This window comes from Accipiter gentilis, chromosome Z (assembly GCF_929443795.1).
Source record: "Accipiter gentilis chromosome Z, bAccGen1.1, whole genome shotgun sequence".
In the NCBI taxonomy this organism is placed as follows: domain Eukaryota; kingdom Metazoa; phylum Chordata; class Aves; order Accipitriformes; family Accipitridae; genus Astur; species Astur gentilis.
The window spans coordinates 9,880,447-9,902,598 of record NC_064919.1 but is presented as its reverse complement, the minus strand read 5'-3'; positions in this window follow the sequence as shown (position 1 = coordinate 9,902,598).

Here is a 22,152-nt window from a genome sequence, read left to right as displayed (position 1 = left end):
CCCTCCATGCACCTCTTCACCACTCTTGTACCTCCTTTTCTCCGCCCAAACTTCTCCCAGATAAACAACTCCTCTCCTTCCTTTTCCCTCACTGGTCCCAATTCTGCTATGTTTGCACCTTAATGTCATCTTGCCAAGGTTGTAGTTTAGACAGCTTCAGCCTTGTTTGGTATTACTGATGTGGTTGCCTGGGTCCAGGTGCCCTTGCATCATTTGACACCCCACAATTCTGTTAAAAATATCTGCCAGGTTTTGTGTGTCGGTGTTCACCTTGCACGCTTTCTAAGACAAAGGGTTCCTCTGCCTAACTGCAAGTAAGTGCAAGGTCACCCATGTACCTGGACAACAGTATATGGGTTTTCACCCTGTGTTTCAGTGCTTGCACAGGATCCTTACCCTTGGATACTTTGAAGCACTTTCTTGGTTGCCAGCTGCAGCCTTGCTGAAGGAGCTCTGGTGCTCCAGCAAGACCTGGTGCTCAATGGGGAGGAGATTTGGCTTGTCCTGCTTTGATTACCAACCATGGTTTAACGGCAGCTTTCAAATTTGAATTTTTCTTCTCTCTTCATATATTGGAATTTGATCTCACTATTCTTGTGGCCTAGTTTGCCCACCACATGTAACACTCTCTTCTGAAAGATACAGGTTGGGTCTTTGCTCAAGACAAAGTTTGCTGAGAAGCCTCAATTTTCATGGGAAATTTTAGCTAATCTGTGATGTGAGAAGAACTAAAGTAGCCCGTAAATGTACCCAGAGTGAGGCTGTAGGTAGAAACAATCAGCAGACGTGGGAATATTTGTAATGTTTTCTTGAACTCTGCATCTGTTTACACTCTCACTTCACATTTTTACTTCGGGCAGGAGTTTATCATCTCCCAGGTCAGAGACCTACGAATCAGAGCGTTGATACACAAGCTGACCAATGTGTATGTGCTGTCTATCAGCAACCAACTTGACAAATACGCTGGAGAAATGGTCACTGGCATTTAGAAGAGGTGACTCTATAGGGATTGAGAGAACAAGAAGGATATAAAAGTCAGAATTTTCTAGCCTGTCTTCTTGTTTTGTGATACATATTGTTGTAAGAGTGCAGACTGATTGCTAATACTGGGTGCTTGAGTTAAAACTTCTGCTGTTAGATCTGTTCCCAAAACCTTTTTGGAGACACAGAGAAAAGTGAAGGGGGTCAGAAAAACGTCACCTGGGCTTGACTCCATAGAGGAGCACTCAGAAGAGGAAATATAGAATAATTCACACCATAAATAAACGGGCAGCTGCACTCTTCCTGAAATAGCCCTGGAAAGGGGTTCTCGGGAATGATAATTTTTCTCTTAACCACAGTGAGCCAGTTGGTGTGGGTATCTAGGCAACGGCTTCTCAAAAGTACTCTCCCTTACTCTTGCTCCCATTCCTCTGAAACTGACAGTCCAATTCCCAGCGTGAGGAGCAGTTGCTGCAGGACTTTGGCCCCAGGCTGCAGTCAGGGATTTCGGCATGATGAGGTAACACCAGTAGTTTAAGTATCGCTAGTTAAAGTATCTCTACACCTTCGAAGGTGTCCACTGAAGACATACTTGCATAAGTATACTTCCCAGCATAATGGAGACCTGATAGCTGACTGACGTCTGGCGTTAGGATGGTGATCTCAGAACTACTTACATGATTAACAGTGAAACTAACAAAAGTAGCTGTTTAGAAACTAACGCATCTCTAAGACTGCATTATGGTTTTCTGAGCATTAGGAATTATTAACTCATAAAGAAAACACTGAGGCAAGCAAGGCAATTTAATCTCAACACTACTGCAAGAATGGATTGCGTATAATAATCACTAAATACAACTCTGTTTCTTTCACTTGTGTTGAAGGCTGGCATAAACCACTTCCTTTTGAATCATTACACTTAAAGAAGTGTGGAAGTCTGGTGACATCTTCCAGCTTCTGTTGGTGTGCTCATTGCTCCCTCACATGTAGCAGACCAAAGCAATATCTGGTTTTTGTCCTGTTAAATGTCACTTCATTACATTCAGACGGGTGAGACTCCAGATACATAAAATGGGCCCGTCTCAGTTGGAATGATGGTTTTGGAATAGCATTAGCGTACTTTTTCAGCAGTCTGTTTCAGCACCATTCTCTAGTGTGCTGTGAATATATTACCCATCTGGCAGGGATCTTGCAATCATGTGCTTTTCTGCTGTAAAGCGTTTCAGACATGGAAGAGAATAAATAGCGCATCTTGCCCATAATTTAATCTCTGGATTTTCAAGGTTGTTGTCAGGGAGACCTAATGAAAAAGCACAGGTAAAAATTAATATTTTAAGGGTGAACACACTAAAATAGTTCTTGGTTGTGATCTCTTTTTATTCCAGCTCGGAGAAGCACTAGATGGGCTTTCTCTGTAAGTGTTTAACTTGAATCTGTGAATGGTTCATATTTGGTAGACAGAATTTTATCACTGGAGCACATTGAAAGGTTGTGTTGAAATTTCTTAGGGAAAAGAAAGGGTATAGGTGTATTTTTCTGAACCTTTTCATCTTCTCTCCTGCTTTTTTGTTTTTAATTCCCAGCAAGGCAAGGCTTGAAACAGATGTGCAGGAGGTACAGGGAGTCAGAGAAACAGTTTGTTTTGTCACGACAGGCAGGGTCCATACGTGCCAGCAACACGACTCTTGCCTGCATGACGTGGAGGCTGACTCCTCAGTGCTGGAATGCCAGTTCATGATGCTCCCCAGGTAGGAGATCTCAGAAAAGACTAGAATTAGATGATCATGCTGAGGCAAGACTTCTATCAGTCTTTAGAGAGCGACTGAAATGACCAGTATAAGCAGCAGCAAAAGAAGTCCTAAGAGCAGCTAAGACCCTTCTCTGTTGAAGAAAGGGGGAAAAGTCACTCCATACAGTTAAACTACTATGAACTATAACCTTACTTACTCCTTTCTCTGCCTCCTGAGTTTTGTTGCACCAGCTCTTTCTAAATGTAAATGCGGTAATACACGGATATTGTCACAAAGTTCTTCAGAAAGTTTAGGAACTGTAAAGCCTAGCTGAGTAACAAAACAGAAAAGCAGAAAGTGTGCTGTCCCGGGAAAGGGGAAATGGGTAGCGAGGTCTCTTTTGCTTAGACCTTTCTTCCGCGCAGAGGTTTCTACAGATGAAATGTTATTGGTGGTAGAGCACTGGGTTCCAGTTCACACTGAAAACTGTGGTCTTCATGACTGATTCATCTAGTATTTGAAGCCTGTGGTGGTGACAAAGCCATATCCAATATCACTGGTTCGTGTCGTCTGGGAGCAGAGGCTAGCAAAACGTTTCTCTACAGACTGGGCAGAGTAGCAGCCCTTCTGTTGGACACCCTGACTGTGCCATCTACATAGGAAGGGACAGATCTGCCATTGATCTGTGTTCAGGAAATCCATAATTTAAGCACTTAACAGTAAGGGCTGAAGTAGCAAACAAATGCTGCATTTCTTGCTTAGGATAGCCTGCAGGAGTATTATGCTAGATTATTCTTTTTGCTTTCACGCTTTATTAGTTTCTTTTGTTGTGGAGGATCCACAGGGGAAATCACGCACAGACCAATGTGATCAAGTGAAGTCCATTTACTACAACGTTTAACACAGTTATATACCTTATGTGCTTGTGCACGCGCCGTATACAATACTCTAATTGGTACAATACCCCGGTTCACGTGACACTATCTTATTCTCTATTGGATGCGCAGGCTTCTTCACGAGGTGTCCAGCAGTTACTTATCTCATTCTTCGGCATCCAGGAGTTGTTTGTCAGGCTCTTCTTATCTTCCTTTTTCCCAGCGCACAAGGGCGCAGCGTCCTTGTCTGCTCCAGCACTTTTGTAAACTTATGCTTCGTTCCCACCGCGGCTGGATTGCTCACATGCCTTCGCCCAGCCAAAAATCCTCAACATCTTTCTAATATGAAGATTCATATTTTCGGTGCAGTCCTTTTAAAGGGACTGACTCTGGAAGAGGAAGAAAGGACTTGACTTCTCCAGAGCCAGTGACGTGTGGCTCTGGATGAGAACTTGCACCGGGATCAAGAGCTTGTGAAAGAATCTGTGGAAAGACAATACTTCCTTAATTTCACAATGGGATTTCAGTTCCGACCTGGAATAAATCAAACCATGTTACACACAGGTAATGTCCCTTTTTCCCGTTTTACTTCAGAAACTACCAAAAAAGAAAAAAATATGCTATGCACATCTTTCTATTTGATGCTGACGGTAGTTTGCCTGTGTTTAAAAGAAGTGTTCATTCTTTTTTTATACTATAATTTGAGCTACAGACAGTGTAGCTTGACAATTTGATTGCCTGCAAATGCCAGGCAGTGAAAAGTGACAGCCTTTAGAGGCATTTTAGAGAATTTCCCAATCAGTTTTCTATGTTCACAACAATTATAACTAATACTAGTACCTGTCACGGGTTTTCACTTTCATCTTACAGAAGCCCCTGTCTGGGGGCTTTTAAAGGGGAGTACTTAAGAAAGTGATACTCACAGAACCTCTGTATGGCTGCCTATATAGGGAAAAGTACTCTAAACTTCCAAATGATGGACATTTGACAAAGAGGAAGGGGACTGACTCTGATTTTCAATGTCTTGTTTCCAAAACATTATGCCTGATCAGTAGGAATTACATTATGATTATGCAAGTTCGGAATGAAAGCTGCTGAAATCAAAGGGAGGCATCCAACTCATGTCTGAGGATTTTAGAGCAGGATTTTTCAGGTATCGTGTTATTTCGTGTGTGTGAGACTTTCATGCTGTCAGTTTTGAAGGTTTTTATTAGAAATCATGCTATACCCTTAGCTGCATGCCATCTTTTGTGGAGGAGGATCTAAGTTTTCCTGCCTGAGTCTGTGGGATATTCACTAGCGGGTAGAAGGTAGAAAAATAAGAAAAGAGAATGAAAATGGTAGTGGCAGACCAGCTGTCTCTGTAACCATAGATCTGTGGGTTCTTTTCTCCCTTTCGGTGGAATGAAAAATAGAGCTGAAGAATTGCAAGCCAATCTCCTCAATTCCTATTTTTAGGAAAACAATTCTGGGGGTGGGAGGTGGGGTGGGGGTTTATTTCCATTTCACTTTTGAAATAAGAATGTAGTGTAGTATGAGAAAATCAGTATCAGTCAACACAGATTTTAGAGCTTTTTTTTTTGACAAATCCATTTAGTTTTCCTCGACAGCATATATAGGTTAGAGACACCGCTTTCTCCTCGTTCCCATGGCTGTTGCCCACTATTGATCAGTCTTGACGGCTTATACTCAAACTTCTGTTAACAGAGGATATTCAATCCTCTGCTTAGTGCACAGCGCAGTCCCTGTGCCATTGGAATATTACTACCTTATAATTGCAGGCACTATGTACACGGTGAACTTTATTCCCATAGCACTTGCTTCTACTCAGAATTCAGCATCTTAACCCAAACACATGGACTCTCCTTGCGGCAAGTTTTGCCCCTGAAGACCTGCCACTCAAAATGTTACACCTGAAACGAGGGGCATAAATTGACTGGAAACCAAGTTAAACAAGGGCACTTTATTGGGCCCCCACGGACCTGGGGCAGAAATGCAAGGAGTGTTTCTGAAAGTGAGAGGGCAAACACCTGAGCAGATGCTTCTTCATCACGGGTTATTCCAGCTGTGCCCATCAAAGGATTTTTTTCCACAGAATTCCCTACAGTTGTACCAGCAGCTGAACAAAAGCAAAGTGAACAGGAAAGGAGTAAAATCCTACTCTTCAGAGGTGTTAACTCCTTAGTGTTGGATGAGAACTTGAAATTAACTACAGGCAAGCTTTTTCTTCAGTGGAAGGTGTCAGAATTGACCTTCGAGCCTTCAAACTGGGGGCATTGTCTACCGAAAAAGGGTAAGCGTTTGCAGGCAAGGCCGCTGGGCAAAGCAGTAAACACTGAAACTCAGAGGCTTAAAGAATGGAAAACCAAGTCTTTCAAGGCTGCTTTAAGGAATAATCTTCAGAAAATAATTTCTCTTCATGGTTCACTCTTCCAGCATTTCACTAGAGTGCCCTTTTCATTCACGCTTTGCCAGAAAAGTAGTTTCTCTACATATAAGAAAAAAAGAGACATTCTCCTGATTTTTAAACTACAGAAATCACACCTTTCTTCTCAAATGCAGAACTGCTTGACCTGTAAACAAAATGGTAGAGAATAATCTCAGTTTCCGTTGTGCATTCAGAGCCAATTGGAAAAAAATAAACCAAACAGGCCAGTTACCAACACATGAGCTTGCTTTTGAGTAAAAAAACATTAGCTTTGATCACTGAAGCTTTATACAGAAAAAGTTAAATTTTTCTAGTTTGAAATGAAATTTTCATTCTTGACTTTCCTTTGAAGTGTTTCAAATTTACCTGCAGGGAGTAGTCAGAATTCAGCCCTTTGTTTTTACCCCAGTTTGACGAGGAGCCTCCCTGACCTCCCCCCACCCCCCCCCCCCCCCCGTCCTCTCAAGCTCTCTTTGCTTAGCAAATCATCTTACACATTTCAGCAGTTTGGGGAGGTTTTGCATCCCATTAAAAGGCTGTAACTATAAATCATTAACAGGTTCACTGAACTGGGATTCAGGAGGAGCCTCGATACTCCAGGGCAGAAATCTCAGCGGGTCACGCTATGAAGGACCTCCCTCGCTCTCTTTGCTACTGAAATGAGAAAATTATTTGCTTGAAAGTCATTTCAGAGGAGTGTGTATTGGAAGAAGCTGCTTTCTGGCAACACTTTTACCATAGGAATTTGCTGCAAGCAGTGAGCGGTATGTGACACGTATGTTATGTGGTTGGGGAAACCCCTGCCTTTTCCCCTCCTTTTGGGGAGCTCTGCCTCATGTTTGGTTGTGCTCATTTGGGGATGAGAAGAATATGCCTAAACTGAGTTAGAAGTGAGAAGGATATGAAGAATTTTCTCTCTCTCTTAATCTCATCATGTGTGTCCATGCTCTCTGACATAAAATGAAATTTCTTTTTCCACCAGGTGGTGCCTGCATCACCACGCTGGTGCTCTCCTCTTTCCCCAGTACTGCTCTCCCTGGGGCAGTGATGCATGGGTAGTCATTCTCCTGCAGAAGGATGTGAAAGACTACCTCCTGATTTCCTGGGATTTTATACTTGTCTAGCCAAAAGCAACTCTTATCTTCTTCTTTCCTGGGTGCACTTTTCCCTCAGGAGCTGGCCAAAAATACCCCCTTTTTTAAAAAAAAAACAAACAATAAACAAGACAACCAAACCAAAAAACAACACTTTAATTAGAGCTGAGCTGAACACAGCATGGGGAAAGAAATTCATTCTAAACTCGGAATACTGTGCTTGAGAATGGAGGGTCAAATTCTTCCTTGGGCTGGATCCTTTTCTACTTTGGTAATTTTGAGACGTAGGTCCCTGTAAAAGAAAGCGTTGTTTAATCCAGAGTCAATGTATTTCCAGCAGAGAGCATTATGATAATGCTGCAGGGAAGATGCAAAAGCTTTATAATGGAAAGCAGCTGCTTAATTTAGGGTTGAGTTTTGCTCTGGTTCATATCATCCTGTGGGGTACCGTGACCTTTTCTCTGGTTCTGGTAACACCTTTTAAGATACCTCACTTCTCATGCATTCCCATCTGGTGGCAGATGATACATTGACATTGCCCTCCAAACAGTTGGGTTCTGAGTGGTGGCATCTGACTTCCTACGTTGGATTCCCATTAAGCGAGCTCATTTTCAGTCCCTCTTGATCACAGCAGCAGATGGTTAGTCCAGCAGCCCTCTGGAGGAAATCCCACTGTCCTTGCAGCCTCAGCAGTATTGGGAAAGTAAATGTGTCATGGCAATAAACTATCAATGCTTTATAGCATGGTGGGATAGAACAGGGGGGCACAAAAATGCTGTTCCTAGTAACCAGCTGTAACCAGAAGTATTTTGCTAGTTAAGCTGCTGATTGGTTTGGGAGTATGCCGGCTGTTTTTTCCCTGTGAATAAACCACTTCTCCCTGTTGCTGTTAATTAAACTTGCAAAAGAGTTATGAGTCAGAGACATGAAGCAAAATTAAAGAAACACAGTGTAATAGAAGACTTGTAAGAAAGTGCAGTAGCTGATTATAGCAAAAAATACACATCTGGAGTCTAAATGAGTATAATTTGTGCATGATCAAATTATGTAACTGGTCACATAAACTGCTCAAATTGCTTTTCTTCCCTCTGGAAGTTGGATCTTTCAAAGCAGGTTTCCGACGTAACTTACTCCATGTTCTGTGTAATCCAACATCAGTTTTATTTGGTGTTGAAATCAATGCTAGTTCCAATTCTTACATTTGCTTTCTTTCTTTTTTTTTTTTTTTTTTAAAGAAAACACCACAACCATAATTAGAAACCGTTTCTGGCTATTTTTTAAGAAAAACAAACCCAAACTAATATGCTTCCAAACATATTCTGACATACTTATGACAAATGCTCCTACAATCCTTGTTTAAGTCATAGCATGATTCGTTAAGCTAATTTTTGTCTTTGTTTGCAAGGCAAGCATACTATTTCCTTCTGATTATAGATGGACTTGGGGAGGTGTTATCTTAAACTAATAATGTTATTTTCCAGTACAGTAGCATGAACTGTGATTATTTTCATTTCTCCAGTTTCAGTGATGTCTTAGAGGGCTCGTTCAGTGTACTTGGAGACTAGCTGACCAAGACATAAATAAGCATGGCTTTTCCTAACAGAGAATCTTGAAAAGTTATTGGTATTCCACCAAGCCAAGGAAAGAGCTTAGTGCCTTTGGCTGACATTTATTCACAGTAATACACTGATACGCGTTGTAAATGGGGAAGGCATATCTGAGACATCTCCTAGGCTAAACGAGAATGTCAGTCAGAGTGGCACGCTTAGGCAAATGTGTCTGTCACTTAACCCATGGTTCATTAAACTCTGAGGGGGATTTCTAGCATCTGTCCTGTAATTTGACCATAACTGAGGTCTGTCGGCAACCGAACAGCAATATTAAGAAGGCACTGATCCTGCAAGGAATGAAATGTGTGCTTTCTTTCATGCAGTGTATGGTAAGCCCATTGAATTAATGTAGCCTTTCAGTGCATGAATCTGGAGGTGTTTGCTTTCAGGTTTTAAAGCTTACTTGGGTGCTTGCTTTTGAGGTCTGTGAGGCAGGCTCTCTCCTGTTCAGCAATCTGACCTGTGGAAGGGGGCCTTCAGCAGCACCTGTAAGACAAACACAGGTATCACTGGGTTGACAACGCGACACAAAAGGCTGGCTGCCGTACACTTCAAGACATGGAGATGAATGTCATCCTGTTGTTCACAAAGGACTCTCAGTGGGGAAGGTTTCTCCAAATGCACAGCTTAGTCATAAGCTCCCGGCTTCCATTTCCACAGGGGCTCCTCCTGGGCATGCTGGAGTCTCGGTTGTCGTATTTGCTGAGGATGCAGAGGTCTGATGCCTGGAACCACGATTACAGAACTAGTTTCTCTAAATTCACTGCCTAATCTCTTTGCTAGCTGAGATACAGCCACGCAGGTCATTAGCAAGTAAAATGTCCCCTGAAATCCTCTTCTCTGAGGAGAAAATTCAGTGACAAGAAAAGCTGAGGAATATTCCCGGGGATGGAGGCTTAAAAGTCCTGCCAGCACAAGGGGCTACCAGTAGGCGTCCCTGGCAGGGAGACCAGGGCCGAGATGGTCTCATTGCATTGCTGTTACTAGCAGAAACTCGTCACAGAGGTCCCGGTTTTGTCCTATCACCCTCATGGGCAGCACATATGAGGAAGAATGGTAGAAAACGTCCTATAAAACTAAAAAGGTTAAAACAAGCTAGATAGAATGTCAATGGCAAATACTATTAACCACAAAAAAACCCCGAACACAAACAAAAAAATCAATGATGTAATTTAAATGTTTGAGATTGATTTTATTTGAGATCCTTTCATTAGGGGGTTCTTCGGCGGGAATGTATAGAATTCCCTGGAAGAAAGGCAAGCAAGTATCTTTGGTAATTTTTCCCTTTCTCTCCCAGCACAACATCACATTATCAGGGGTGCGATTTACACATTTAAGCATGTGTACTGAAATAAATCTGACATTTTCATTATTCTGTGGAAAATCTAAAGCCCATAAACAAGCGGAATATTGCTTGCATGAGGATCTGCAGAGTTTTCAACTGTCTGAAGAAGCGAAAGAGAAATGCCATGGAAGGCAGCTATAAATAAAGAAATTTGCATAGTCATAGGTTGTAGGTTTACAGTGTGCTTCCTTAGCTTGCTTACCTGCTGTGTGGTCCCACAAACAGTGCTGCACTTCTGTTTGACATTAGCGTTAGCTCATCTTATGCAGAGCCTAATTTAACGTTAAACGAATTGCATGTGATTATACACACGGGCTAATGGGTTTTAATTCTCTTGTTCTTCTTCCAGTTTCCTCTCTTTGCCCACCCACTTGTATCCCCCATCTTTGAGAGTTATAGCCTGTTTAATGTGTAATACATTTAAACGCTTCTAACCTACTCTACGTTTTTCTTAATTATTGGGGGGAAAAATCTTAACTAGAAATGAAAGGTATATTTTAGTAGTACCTACAGTTATGTCCTTGTTACACCTAAAGAAGAGTGCCAATAGATGCAGAAGTGGTTTTTAGTGACGGTAATATATTTTTTTGCTGATGGTGTTAATACCTTTCTAGATGCTGCTTTCCTAACCTTTATCGCACAGAAATAAAATATGTGCTTTGCCATAACACATGCTGTATACAACTCCTGGTAGTGAAAAGCTTGTCCTACATATTTTATTGACATTCTGTTGCGTTTCTCATTTTGCCAAGGAACAGCAGCAAAACTTTGACATCAGTGTGACCAAGATTATACATCAGCCAACCACTGAGGCTGAAAACATATCCCTGGCTTCATTAAAGTCAATGGCAGACAGGGTTTTCCTACAGTCACCTCTTTACTGAATACAAAGCCTTCCTGTCAAACAGGAGAGGAAGGAAAATGCTCTCTTTTACCTCTTATGTTTGAGAGCTACTCCACAACCACTCTGCACTTTCAATTGAACTGTAACTGGGTAGTGCAGAGGAAAAAAGTCAATTCCTGGGAAACGGGACAAGCTTAAATTCAAGCACCTGGGAACATGGGTTTGCTTCAGAATGAAGCTGAGAAAATAACTCCTCCAGCTTTGTACAATGTCTTCCCCAACAGCAAAACCCGAGTCCTGACTGGGCTCTGCCTCTAGTTACAATGGTGGTCAGTAATGTATATCCCTGGGCAATGGGATGGTCTCAGACCTCTGCGAGACAGGATGGGACAGACATCTGCTTCTTGAGGCGGTAGAAGTTTCTGAGGATCCTGAAGGAATAAGTCAGAAAGACATCTCTGAGGCTAATATAGAAAGTCTTCCAAACAGTACGCATTAGGATGTCGGTCTACAAATTAGAAAAGATGCAACGGTTAAGATGCGACCTTGGGATATTGAAGGTGTGAGGATCTTGTACTCTACCATGACTACGTTGTGTGACCTTGGAGAAATCACCTGTTGTCTTAGATGCCACTCACCCAGAGATGAGCTGCCTCTATCTCATTAGCACTCTTAGGATAAATGTATTAATTACATGAGATGCTCACCCATGTTAGAAAAGTATTTAACACATGTAAATATCACCCCTTTGTATGACTGAGTTTAGCTTCCTTCCATCGCTTGCCTTTATGCAAACTACGATCACGACAGAAAAACTGTCGTATTTTATCACCTTTTCGTATTGAGTATAATAGGCAACAACGGACAAATCGAAAGAGGTCTGCTTTGGCTTTAGTTTTTATACAAGGTACTACAGTTTCATACCTGCACAAGCCTATCACGTATTCTTGAGAAAAGCCTGGGGCAAGTTTCACAATATGGACTCTGTTCTATGTCTTCATCAAAGAACAATGCAGCAGGAAAGTGAACCAGAATGTCACAAGGAGGTGTTGCAGGCAATTAAATAGTCGGTTTTCTTGTTTGCATCCTGGTAGGGGAGACATGAAATTAAATGTAGAAGAGATTTTTCAAGGTTTCTAACTTGATGCGTGCCTTGCACACAGGAATAATAGGAATAATTTTAATCTTAACTTCTGTACTGTGCTTTGTGCTGTCTCTCTGGGATCTCTTGCATGATTCAGGCTCAACTGTTCTTTAGCCATGAATGATGTAAATTACCCGTGAGGGATTTTTTGTGGAATGATGCGACATTTTGTCATGGGAATGTTGATCCCAGATTAAGCAAGCATCAGCATAATTCTGGCAAATTTTGGATTTCATGTACTAAAGTTAGTATGCCTTCGGCTGTTGTCAGATAGTTGTACCCCAAAGTCACAACTTTTCTGTTTATAGAATGTTTTAAGCATATGTTATCAAGCTGAAATTATGAGGAGCTAGTAGTATTTCATTACAGCACATCACTTCTGTCTTTTCTTCAAGGCCTCTTCAGTAAGGCGAAGCCACAAATGGAGAGATTTAAACAATTATTTCTTCTTGCCTATTCTAAGGGATGTAAAAGTCCTGAAAGAAATGTTGGCAAAATATTTGTGCATGAAAAAATACAGTGCCGCTGAAGGAACGTGTTGGTAAATCAATCTTTCTTATCACAAAACCAGTGTTTTGAGAGAAGAGGGAAACATTGGGGCATTTTTTATTTTAGAAAAAGCACACTGAAAGAAGAACTTTCATTTGGTATGGTAATGGCTATTATAACAGCAAAATGTGACTCACAAACAAGACTCAGATTCATTGGCCTCCAATTTGTTTGAAACATTTATCTCTGCAGAAATTCTTTTGTAGAAGAGTGGTATAACTCAGTGGTATAATTTGTCCGGGGATAGTCTTAAGTGAGAAGTCAAGGCAAAGGAGAAATTTGTCCTCCCCAGCTTCTCTCCCTGGTCCCCCACTCAGAGTGAAGAAGCTTCACTGCTTTGGAAGAGTTCGTCAAATATTGGCTGCTACAGGGCTACATCTGGAGCTGTCCATATTCCTCCCTTTACATATGGTACAACTGTGCTACACGCTTTGCATTCTTTCATGGATGGCGAGGATTTAGGGGGAATCTTTTCTTTTAGTGTCGGTTAAGATCAAGATTAACATTAAGAAATCTCTTTCCTCTCCAGGCCTTTCAGGCACTAACGAGCTTGTCAGACATGTTGTTACAACTTAGTGTCTAAGCTTACGCTCTTAAAAATCAGAGTTACTTTCCGTATGCCATTGCTTGATCCCTAGTTTTCCCATGCTGAATTCTTTATGCGTTACAGAACTCAGAGAGCAGAGCAATAGGGGATAATTACAGAGAATTTGACGTAGCTTTGCAAGCTGTGATTTCAGCTCTGGCATTTGGACGACTGGCAAACAAGGAAGCATTTGTCTGGCGCTTATTTTCACTGGGACTGTATCAGACATCCTGCAGCGTGACAGACAAAGAGACTTCCCTACCAAAGGGATGCCAGCAATGGCATTCAAAACCATGCTTGGGGAATCATTCAGTGCATTTGCATACACGCTTTTTCAGTATGAACCTAACTATGCTGAGTTGAGGTCTTGAAATCTAGCTACCTACGCACATCGTATGGTACGTGCAGCCTCTGCTGCCTGAGAGGGAAACTTTCCCTTTCAGGAGCTTTACTGGCCACACAGGTGAGTTTCCAGACTGCCCAGTTTTTATTTCATTTCTGACGGGTTTAAGTTGTCCGGTCCAAGACAGTCAGAGAAATACTGATACAAAAGATCTGAGCTTGTTGGCTGGCAGCCCTTTGATCTAGGGGTAACTGCTTGCATCATGGAGGAAATCAAAGGGATATCTGAAATTAATGGAGGCAAACACAGAACTGAGATAATACCTGTGATCTGGCCAACAGCCAAGGAATGGTACTGTGAGCAAGGTTTCCAAAGTCATCTGTGGAAACCCTAAGTCAACTCAGAGAGCTACACTTAGCTTTACCTAGTGAATTTTACTACCAGAGGTCGTCTTCTGTGAAGCAAAAGTGCTGCTTGAAGAGTAAAGCCCTTCCCCACCCCACCATGCGTTGGGACTGGAGGGAAAAATATGCTGTCTTGACAGAAATCAGTCGATTGGGTTTTTTGTAACTCATGATCCCCCTAATATGTTTGACTATTTGGGATTTCAGATACTTAATTGCAGTGATACGTTACTACTGTGGTTATGAAGGAATTCAAATTATTCAGAATATCCCCAGGGCAAAGATTAACCGGAATGACATTACTGATGGACTATGTAAATTTGGGTAATGAGAAGTAGATGGAAAAAACCTGAAGAATTACCAGAAAAGTGATACTGTCAAAGGTTTGGGTTTCAGGTTTTTTTCTGATTGGAAATTCTGTGTTCTGTTTTTGGAGGGATCAGGGTGAACTGGGTCAACTGCTGTTCACACAAAAAGGCTGACTACTTCATTTACAATTTGTGAGGACCAGGAAAATGATCTTACCTGATGATGGTGGTGTATGCAAGGGTCTTTGGAGCATCCCAGTGTACATGAGCATTTCCACAAGTAGTGGGTTGTGTAAGCAACTGAAAAGCCTCGCACAGGTGGAGACCTGCTGCACACAAAATAATTGTTAATTAATTCTTCTCGATGACATCATTTAGTAAGCTAAAATTTGGGATACCTTAAAGTATGTTCCAGATCTGTTGGTGAAACGTAAAGATATTCTGAGTAAAGGGCATAAAATGGTTTGTTATTCAAAACAGGGACCTTCCTATTCCTGATCAGTACATGTATCCCTTTTATTTTGTCTTTTTGTTTTTTGTTTTTTTTAAAGACACCTGACCACATTCAGTTGCATCAAAACATAGGGAAGACGTCCGCTGTTGTGGTATTTTTTCCATCTATTTCATCAAATGGTCACTAACAATACACTAACTGCAGAATTCCAGAATAACACTTGAGAGGATACTTTAAGTTTTGTCAAGTGCATACTTTTTCAAGATGCATAAAAGGAATTCACTGGATCAGCTTGGACTCTTGTTAAAAAATAAGTAATTGTGCTTTCAAAAATGTCATAGGCAACACAGGGATATCATCAGCAAATAGTTTCGGAGACAGCTAAAATGTTTAAAATATTTCTGAATTTGAGTTAAAATTGGAAGTTTTTTTGTCAAAAACTGAAAAATCTTTTTTCAATATTTTGAAAGAAAAATATGTTTTATTGCAAAAGAATACTCAGTAAAAGAAACCATGACTGCCTCACAATGCATTTTTGTGTTACCTACACTCTCTTAAAGATAGTATTCTAGACAGTTTATGCGTCCTTAAAAAAGCTATAAACTTGTGTTTAATTTTCTTCATAAAGTCTAAAATTTTAAACCAGAGACTTATCAGTAGCTACTACCTGCTTCTGAGTGGTGTTTGCTGCATTGCGTAATTGCAGCATTGATTGGAAAATAGGTTGTGGAAACTGATGCTGTCTGATTAAATGTTAGGTTTACATCGTTCAAGTAAGTCTTAAATGAAACTTTTTAAACAGAGAAATGCACTTTAATGAACATGGTGATTATTCCCCTCAGTCTATTATGAGTTCCAATTAGAAAAATAAACGAGCAATGTTTAGAGTAAAACACTTCAGTATGGCAAGCTTGAAGGTCTTTAGATAATTCATGCTGGTATATAAGCATATGTGCCTGAATTTTTCTGTTTGCTTGGGTTTTTTGAGTTTTTGAAGTCTCAAATTGAATTCATTAATAAATTCTAGACCTTATAACTAGACAGAGATCATGTATTTGAAATGTTCATAACTTAGTTCTAATTCTGCTATTTAATATAGCGTAGAAGCCGATAACAGAGCAAGTCAGTGGAATTTACAGCATATCGGCAATTTGAATGTATTGCTGATGGTTTTGTCCCTGTCCAAAGGTGACTGAAGTCAATCATGCAGGTTGAGGTATGTTGTTACAGAAGAATCACTAAATGTCCAAATGCATGCAGCATTGCCAGGGTCTCCGATATTTGTAGGTCTTATAGAATTTTGTGGATTGGGTTTTCTAACATTCTGGCTCCTCGATGTGTGTACTTTCAGCATTTGTTTGATACAGAAAATTACCTCTTCTGCATCTGGAAGTGCCAGGGGGAAATAAAAACTTTTGAACACCAGAGAAGCACAGAATTAGATAAATTGCGTGGTATTTGGCTTGAAAACCTAATTCTGGTAGAGGCAATGTGAATTATTGAGTGACTCAAGGCCAGTGGAGTAGGTTTTCTATGGAATTAGGTTGCCTGTAACACCTGTAACTACAGGGGACTGGTTTCAACAGCACGGGCATTCATTTTTTGTCTCAGAGTCCTGCATGGGAAAATACAAATAAACTCTACATTTCCTTTTTATTTCATGCTCTGTGACTAAGGCAGAGCGCACTTAAGCATCATCTTTGAAACACCACGAAATCAAAACCTTACTGACTCTTTGTTTCCAAAAGGAAGAGTCTGCCTGTCTTTTTTATTACTTCTTGTGAGGCCTTTTCTGTTGTGCCTTTTGTTTTTAATTGATGTAGCACTTGAAATTCTTTCAAATACTTTGAAAGACCTTTGAGAAACTGTAGATACTCAAGAATGAAACCTCAAAGCTTCTCGGCAGCATGAAGGGCATCACTGACTATTGCTTGCCCCGTGGTGAGGGGTCGGCGTCTGCCCCAGATGCGCCTGTTGCCGCGGAGGATCGAGGAGGATGAGGATGGTGAGGAGCTGCAGGAGGAGGGTTGCAGACTGGGGAGGAGAGGAAGCCCTGGACCGTGTGTGCTGTCAGCTGCTTCAGCTAATCCTTGGGCTGAGGGAGATGGCCAAGGCCACTGACATGGGTACACATATTCTTTCTGAGTCCCTTCCTTTGCGGCAGGAACAGCAGCCAAGCTTGGCTGGACACAGGCTTTTTAGCGAGCTCAGTGGTCAGAGGTTCTGTGCTTTTTAGCCAATTCTGGCAGTCCACTGCCTGAGAAAACCTTATCGTACCACAGTCTAACTGACTTAGGTGTCCCAGGCTGCTCAGGACCTGTCTTTGAAAGGTAGCTGTCGTCAGACAAGTAGGTTTGTGAATGCTGGAATCAGTGCCAGGAACAAATCTTTGCTTTCTTACGTTTTACTGCTTTTAAAACCCCCAGTGTCTTTGTTTGGTTTTAGTTTGGGGTTTTCTACCAAAAAAAAAGATAAGGTTTTGCAGCTGCTCTTGATGTTTTCAGGAAACATAATTATCAGTCAGTATCCTGTACAGCAAATGTTATAAGTAAAAGAACAATTCTGATCCAAGACAGATTATCTCTGAAGTAAACTTAAATTGTGACAAGAAGTTCTCCAAAGCACTGCTCAAAATGGCTGGATAAATCACCATGGATGAGACCTGACAGCTGTAAGCATACATGGACACAGTCCTTCATCAGTCTCAAACAGCAAGTATGAGCACTGAGTGGAAATTGCTTAAATGGTAGGAAACCGCCATAATAACTGCCTATAGCTATGCAGGATAGTATGCATACAAAACAAAAGGGAAAATCATGCTTGGATTCCCATGCTTGGGAAAATCATAAATGACCCTTCAAAAAAGAAGAAGGAAAAGTCTGTCTCCATAAGATTATCATAGATGTCAGGTGGTTTGGGTTTCTCCAGTAAGATACTCCATTAATACACCTCAATACACACCCGACCTGTTACCATGCTCCTCTCCTGGATCCCCAGCCTTTGTGAAGTGGCCAACCCTTGCTGATCGCTGACAGGAGCTGTGTGGCCATTATGCTTAACAAGCACCAATTTCTGCAAGTAGAGTGAAAGGTCATTACTTCTTTCAGAGTGTCCAGGTAGCCACATTTCTAGGTGACCGTCCCATGGACAGTCATGTTGGATGTGTAGAAAAGGAGGTAGAAGACATGGTTTGTGAGTGCACTAACGGAGACTGAGGAGTTTGCTGTCCTTCTGTGTGACAAGACCTGCTGGGGAACTTCAGTGAAGGTGGAGAAACTATGGCATCCATGGAATTTTCTTCTTCCTACTTTGCAAAACTACGTGAAGATTATGATGATGTCATAGGCTGTGGACTTGGAAAGAAAGTCTTTGTGAAAGTAAGGATGGGCTAGTACAAGCTCTAGTGACGGTTTGTGTCAATCTTACACAGCAGCAGAGCAAAAGTCAAGTGAGTATTAGGGAGAAGAAGAAGAAAATAAGTCCCCTTGGAGGACCGGAGGACAGGACTAGAGGAAAGTGGTGGCCACCTATACTGTAGAAAAATAGATTACTTCTGTGTGAAGAGGAGTAATGCATAGGACAGAGAGTCTGTTCCCATATTATTTTGGCTGTGAATCAAGGACGATTGCAATTTTAGAGCTGAACTGCCATCTACCTTCATTCTGTTTATATATCTCTGACAATCAAAACCACTTTGACTTTTGCATAGCTCCTAAATAGCACATGCCCATTACTTTTCTGGTCCCTTTGGACTTCTGGAGGGACTATGTAGTCTGGTCATTGTCTGCATGACCTACAATCCCTTATCTACACTCAGTGAACCTTTTGCTTTGTGCAGACCAGCCTAAATGTAAGTATATAAACTGCTCTTCAATTTATTGTCGTTTGCAGGAGTTGAACTCGCTTTGGGAATATGAGCGCTAGGGAGAGCCACCCTTGTAAACAGAAGTAGTAACTCCACTTATGATTAAATTTCAAATTGTTAGGCACGATTCTGCCAAACCAAATGGCAGAAGGTGAAATGCCATGCTGGATGTGTGCTGCAGCATCACTTCTGGTTTATTTTGAATAAAGAGCTGTTTAGAGGCACCAGTGACAAGTGCTGAAGAGGGAAGTGTTTCTTCAGCTGGCTCTTCCCTTGAGTCTCAGCTGCTGAAGTCCTTGCTGCAGATTCCTGTCTCAAACTGGGACTGCCATCTCTTAGAAGGACTGATAAAGACCCAGGGCCACCCAGCTAAACCAGACAGATTTGCCAGGGCCTCTCTCATGCAGAGGAACTTCAGACTTGCCTCTCACCTCACTACCAGACTGGGAGTTGCTGAAGAGTGAGGGCAGTCCTGACAAAACCGTGCAATTTGCTGATCGGACAGTGACCAGAAGAAGGAGCAAGTGATTATGGTTTCCCCCGGGCAGGGTTCCTAACCTCTTTCCAAGACCTATTTGTGCATTTCTGCTCTAAATGCTTAACGCTAAAAAGAAGTCTTCAGGAACGGCAGCTCTGGCCCTGTGTCCTGAAGGACAGCAGCTCAGCCCGCTCCACACTTGCATTGGGCAATGCATGGCCAGGGCACACGCAGCAGATCGGAAACCCCTTCCCCATGCCATCCCAGGGGACTCATTTCAGCTGTAGTGCCAGTGCTCACCTCTCCAGGTACCTGTCCTGAGCACGTGCAGTAGCGATGCTTTGACTGTGACGGAGGGAGCTTTGCTGGCTTACAGGATTTACAAGTTGTATTCGTTTCACTTGACTTACCTGGGTAGAAGCTGGGCAGTGAGCTTAAAAGGAGTTGTCTGGGGTCTTCCCCTTCCATTCGAAAAGTGAATGCTTATCTTAGAATAGGATGAACAGCTGTCTGGAAGTGTTTCTATTGCTGCATGGACCTACCATCACTCTTAGAGAAGCACCTGCTTTTTCAAAAGATGAAATCGAGGGAATCAATCCTGTCTCTTTGCCTTGAGCCACCTGGCCAAAGGGATCTGGCCTTTATACCTCAGAGGCTGGGCAGAAGTCAAAGGATGATATGCTGTGCTGCAGGTCTCTAGGATCTTTTGCCTTCTAAAATACGCATTAGTTAAGGTCACTGTGTCTGCAATGCTGGAACGCTCTTTAATTTAACCCCGTTGAAAGAGATCGGCAGAGTGAATAGTGACATTCCATTAAAGATCTCCTGTACAACATCTGTCAAGCTGGAAAGACGAATAAAGCTATACAAGTCAGACATAACCGGAAAGATGTGCTGAAGGGGTGATTGCCTTTGGTTTTGGGTCTTCAGAATGTCATAAAAGGCGGCAAATTCTTCTTAGTATCTTAGCAGTTTCTGGAGTCCTTGAACAGAGTGAGAATCTGGCATAAACTTGCAGAAGGCAACCTTTGTGCACATGCACACACAGGTATGTGGGGGTGGACGTAGGTGGATGAAGGGACTGAGAAGAAAGTGGTGAATAGGACTTGTCCAAGGTCATGGGGAAAGTCAGTAGCAGAACTCTCCCAACCCCTAACATGAGACTTTATTACTTTGCTGGAGGGTTATAAAGCCGCTTTGTCCCTGCAGCATTCCTAGCACAAGTGGCTGTACTAGATAAATGACCTTATGTCAAGACAGAGGAAAAAGGCAAGTTTCTGTCAATTAAAAGGTTCCCTATGATGGACTCTGCGATCTCCTGTTAAAGCAACAGTGACGCAGGAAACATTTTTCACTAACCCATCTGCAGCGATAAGAATCTTAGCAGAAGGTATTCATCTCTACAACTGATGAGTAAGTGTCATTGCGTGATTCACTGTGAATTATTAAGCCTTGAACATTTTGTTGTAACGTGAGATAAAACCCGGGGAGTGCACAGATGGCATCCGTGCTGTGCACTGTGTGTCTCCCGTACCTGTTCAGTCCAGCCTTACTTCCTTCTCTTTATACACATAGCTCATTCCACCTGATGTTTTAAGCTCCTTTTACCTCTTTGATTAATGAAGAGTGTGTGTGCTCTGTGCTAAGGGAAAAAAGCCAAGAGCTCAGTTCCAAGACTCTTTCAAATTTATAAGGAGTCAATCTTGTGGAATAACAATGAAGCAAAAGGAATGCTGAAAGGAAAAGGGGAAAATGGTAAAAATAGATAAGGAGAAGAATTAGCATTTTGAGACCTCATTCTTTTGTCCTAGAAAAGCTACATTTTCACAAGTGCAATAATCCCCAACAGGGACTTTGGGACTGGTACTTAACTTGTGTTGTCAGAGGCGTTACAGATACTAGAAATGATGCCTTCACAGGCTTGATCTCATTTCCTCTCCTTTTTAAATCCCGTTTTCACTGACAGGCACATAGCAGTGGCCATCAGTAATGCTGGTAGTGACCTAATTATTATTTTTTCCTCTCCAGGTATGAATGTGAGCCCACACCATAAACAAAGTCTGGAGCAAGCTGTCTGGTCCTCAGCCACCTCCTCGGCTTTCTTGGCATAGGAGCCAGGAAGAAAGTGACTTTGCTGCTGGCAGCCCAGAGGAGCTCCCTGCGTTTGGCTGCTTTGCAAGGAGGAGCGGTTGCTTCCAGCTGGTCCAGAGCAGTGGGTAATTTCTCTTGGCTTTGCAGAGATTGAGCCTGAGCGTGACAGCTGAGTTAATGGAGATGCACCAGCAGACGTACTGCTATGGGTAGTGAGACTGTTTGTCAGAAGAAACACCGGTCCTTCTCAGTCTTCCCAGAGCCAGCAAGCTTCCAGCTGGAACTGGAGACAAAAATATAAAATGAGGTATAAAGCACACCTACTCTACCCAGAGCAGGCAGTCTTACGAATCGTTTTTAGTTATTGTCCCAGTTATGCTTTGTCCTTGCTCAAAAAAGCTTCAAAGCCTTCTTTTTCCTATACCTATCAGAATAAAAACCCAAAAGTTCCCTTCCAGTATTTCCAGCAACAGCTTGCTTTTTCTACAGGTACAGAGCAATTTTAAGAAGTATTTAGTGGTGATATGTCATTTCAGAAAGGTCATTCAAGTGTAATTCCTGGTTTAAAATCAAAACAGTTACCCGCCCCCCCCCGCCCCCACTTACTGGTTAACAGCATGTGGCTTTGTGCGTATCTACAAATGGTAATACCCTGGCAAATGGTATGGGTGGATGAAATAATATCAGGATTGAATTTAGAATCTGGAACAAACTAGCCAGTTGTCTCTTTCTTCGTTATTTTTTTCCAGGGCACTAAGCAGGCAAAGATTAATCACCTAAATGGGAAGGGAGAGATTTTCACTAGCTGGAATAACATTGTACCTATGAAGAAAAATCACACTATTCTAAATGAACTGGCCATTACATTATTGGACGTAGATTAAGTAGACTTGAAAGTATCATGTCAGGTAAATGTTGAATTGCTCCAATACAAGCTTTTGAAGTACCAGGTTTAATACTTTATGTCTATACATTCTGAACACCACATTCAGACAACTTCTGAATCGTCAGCTTCAGCCGAGT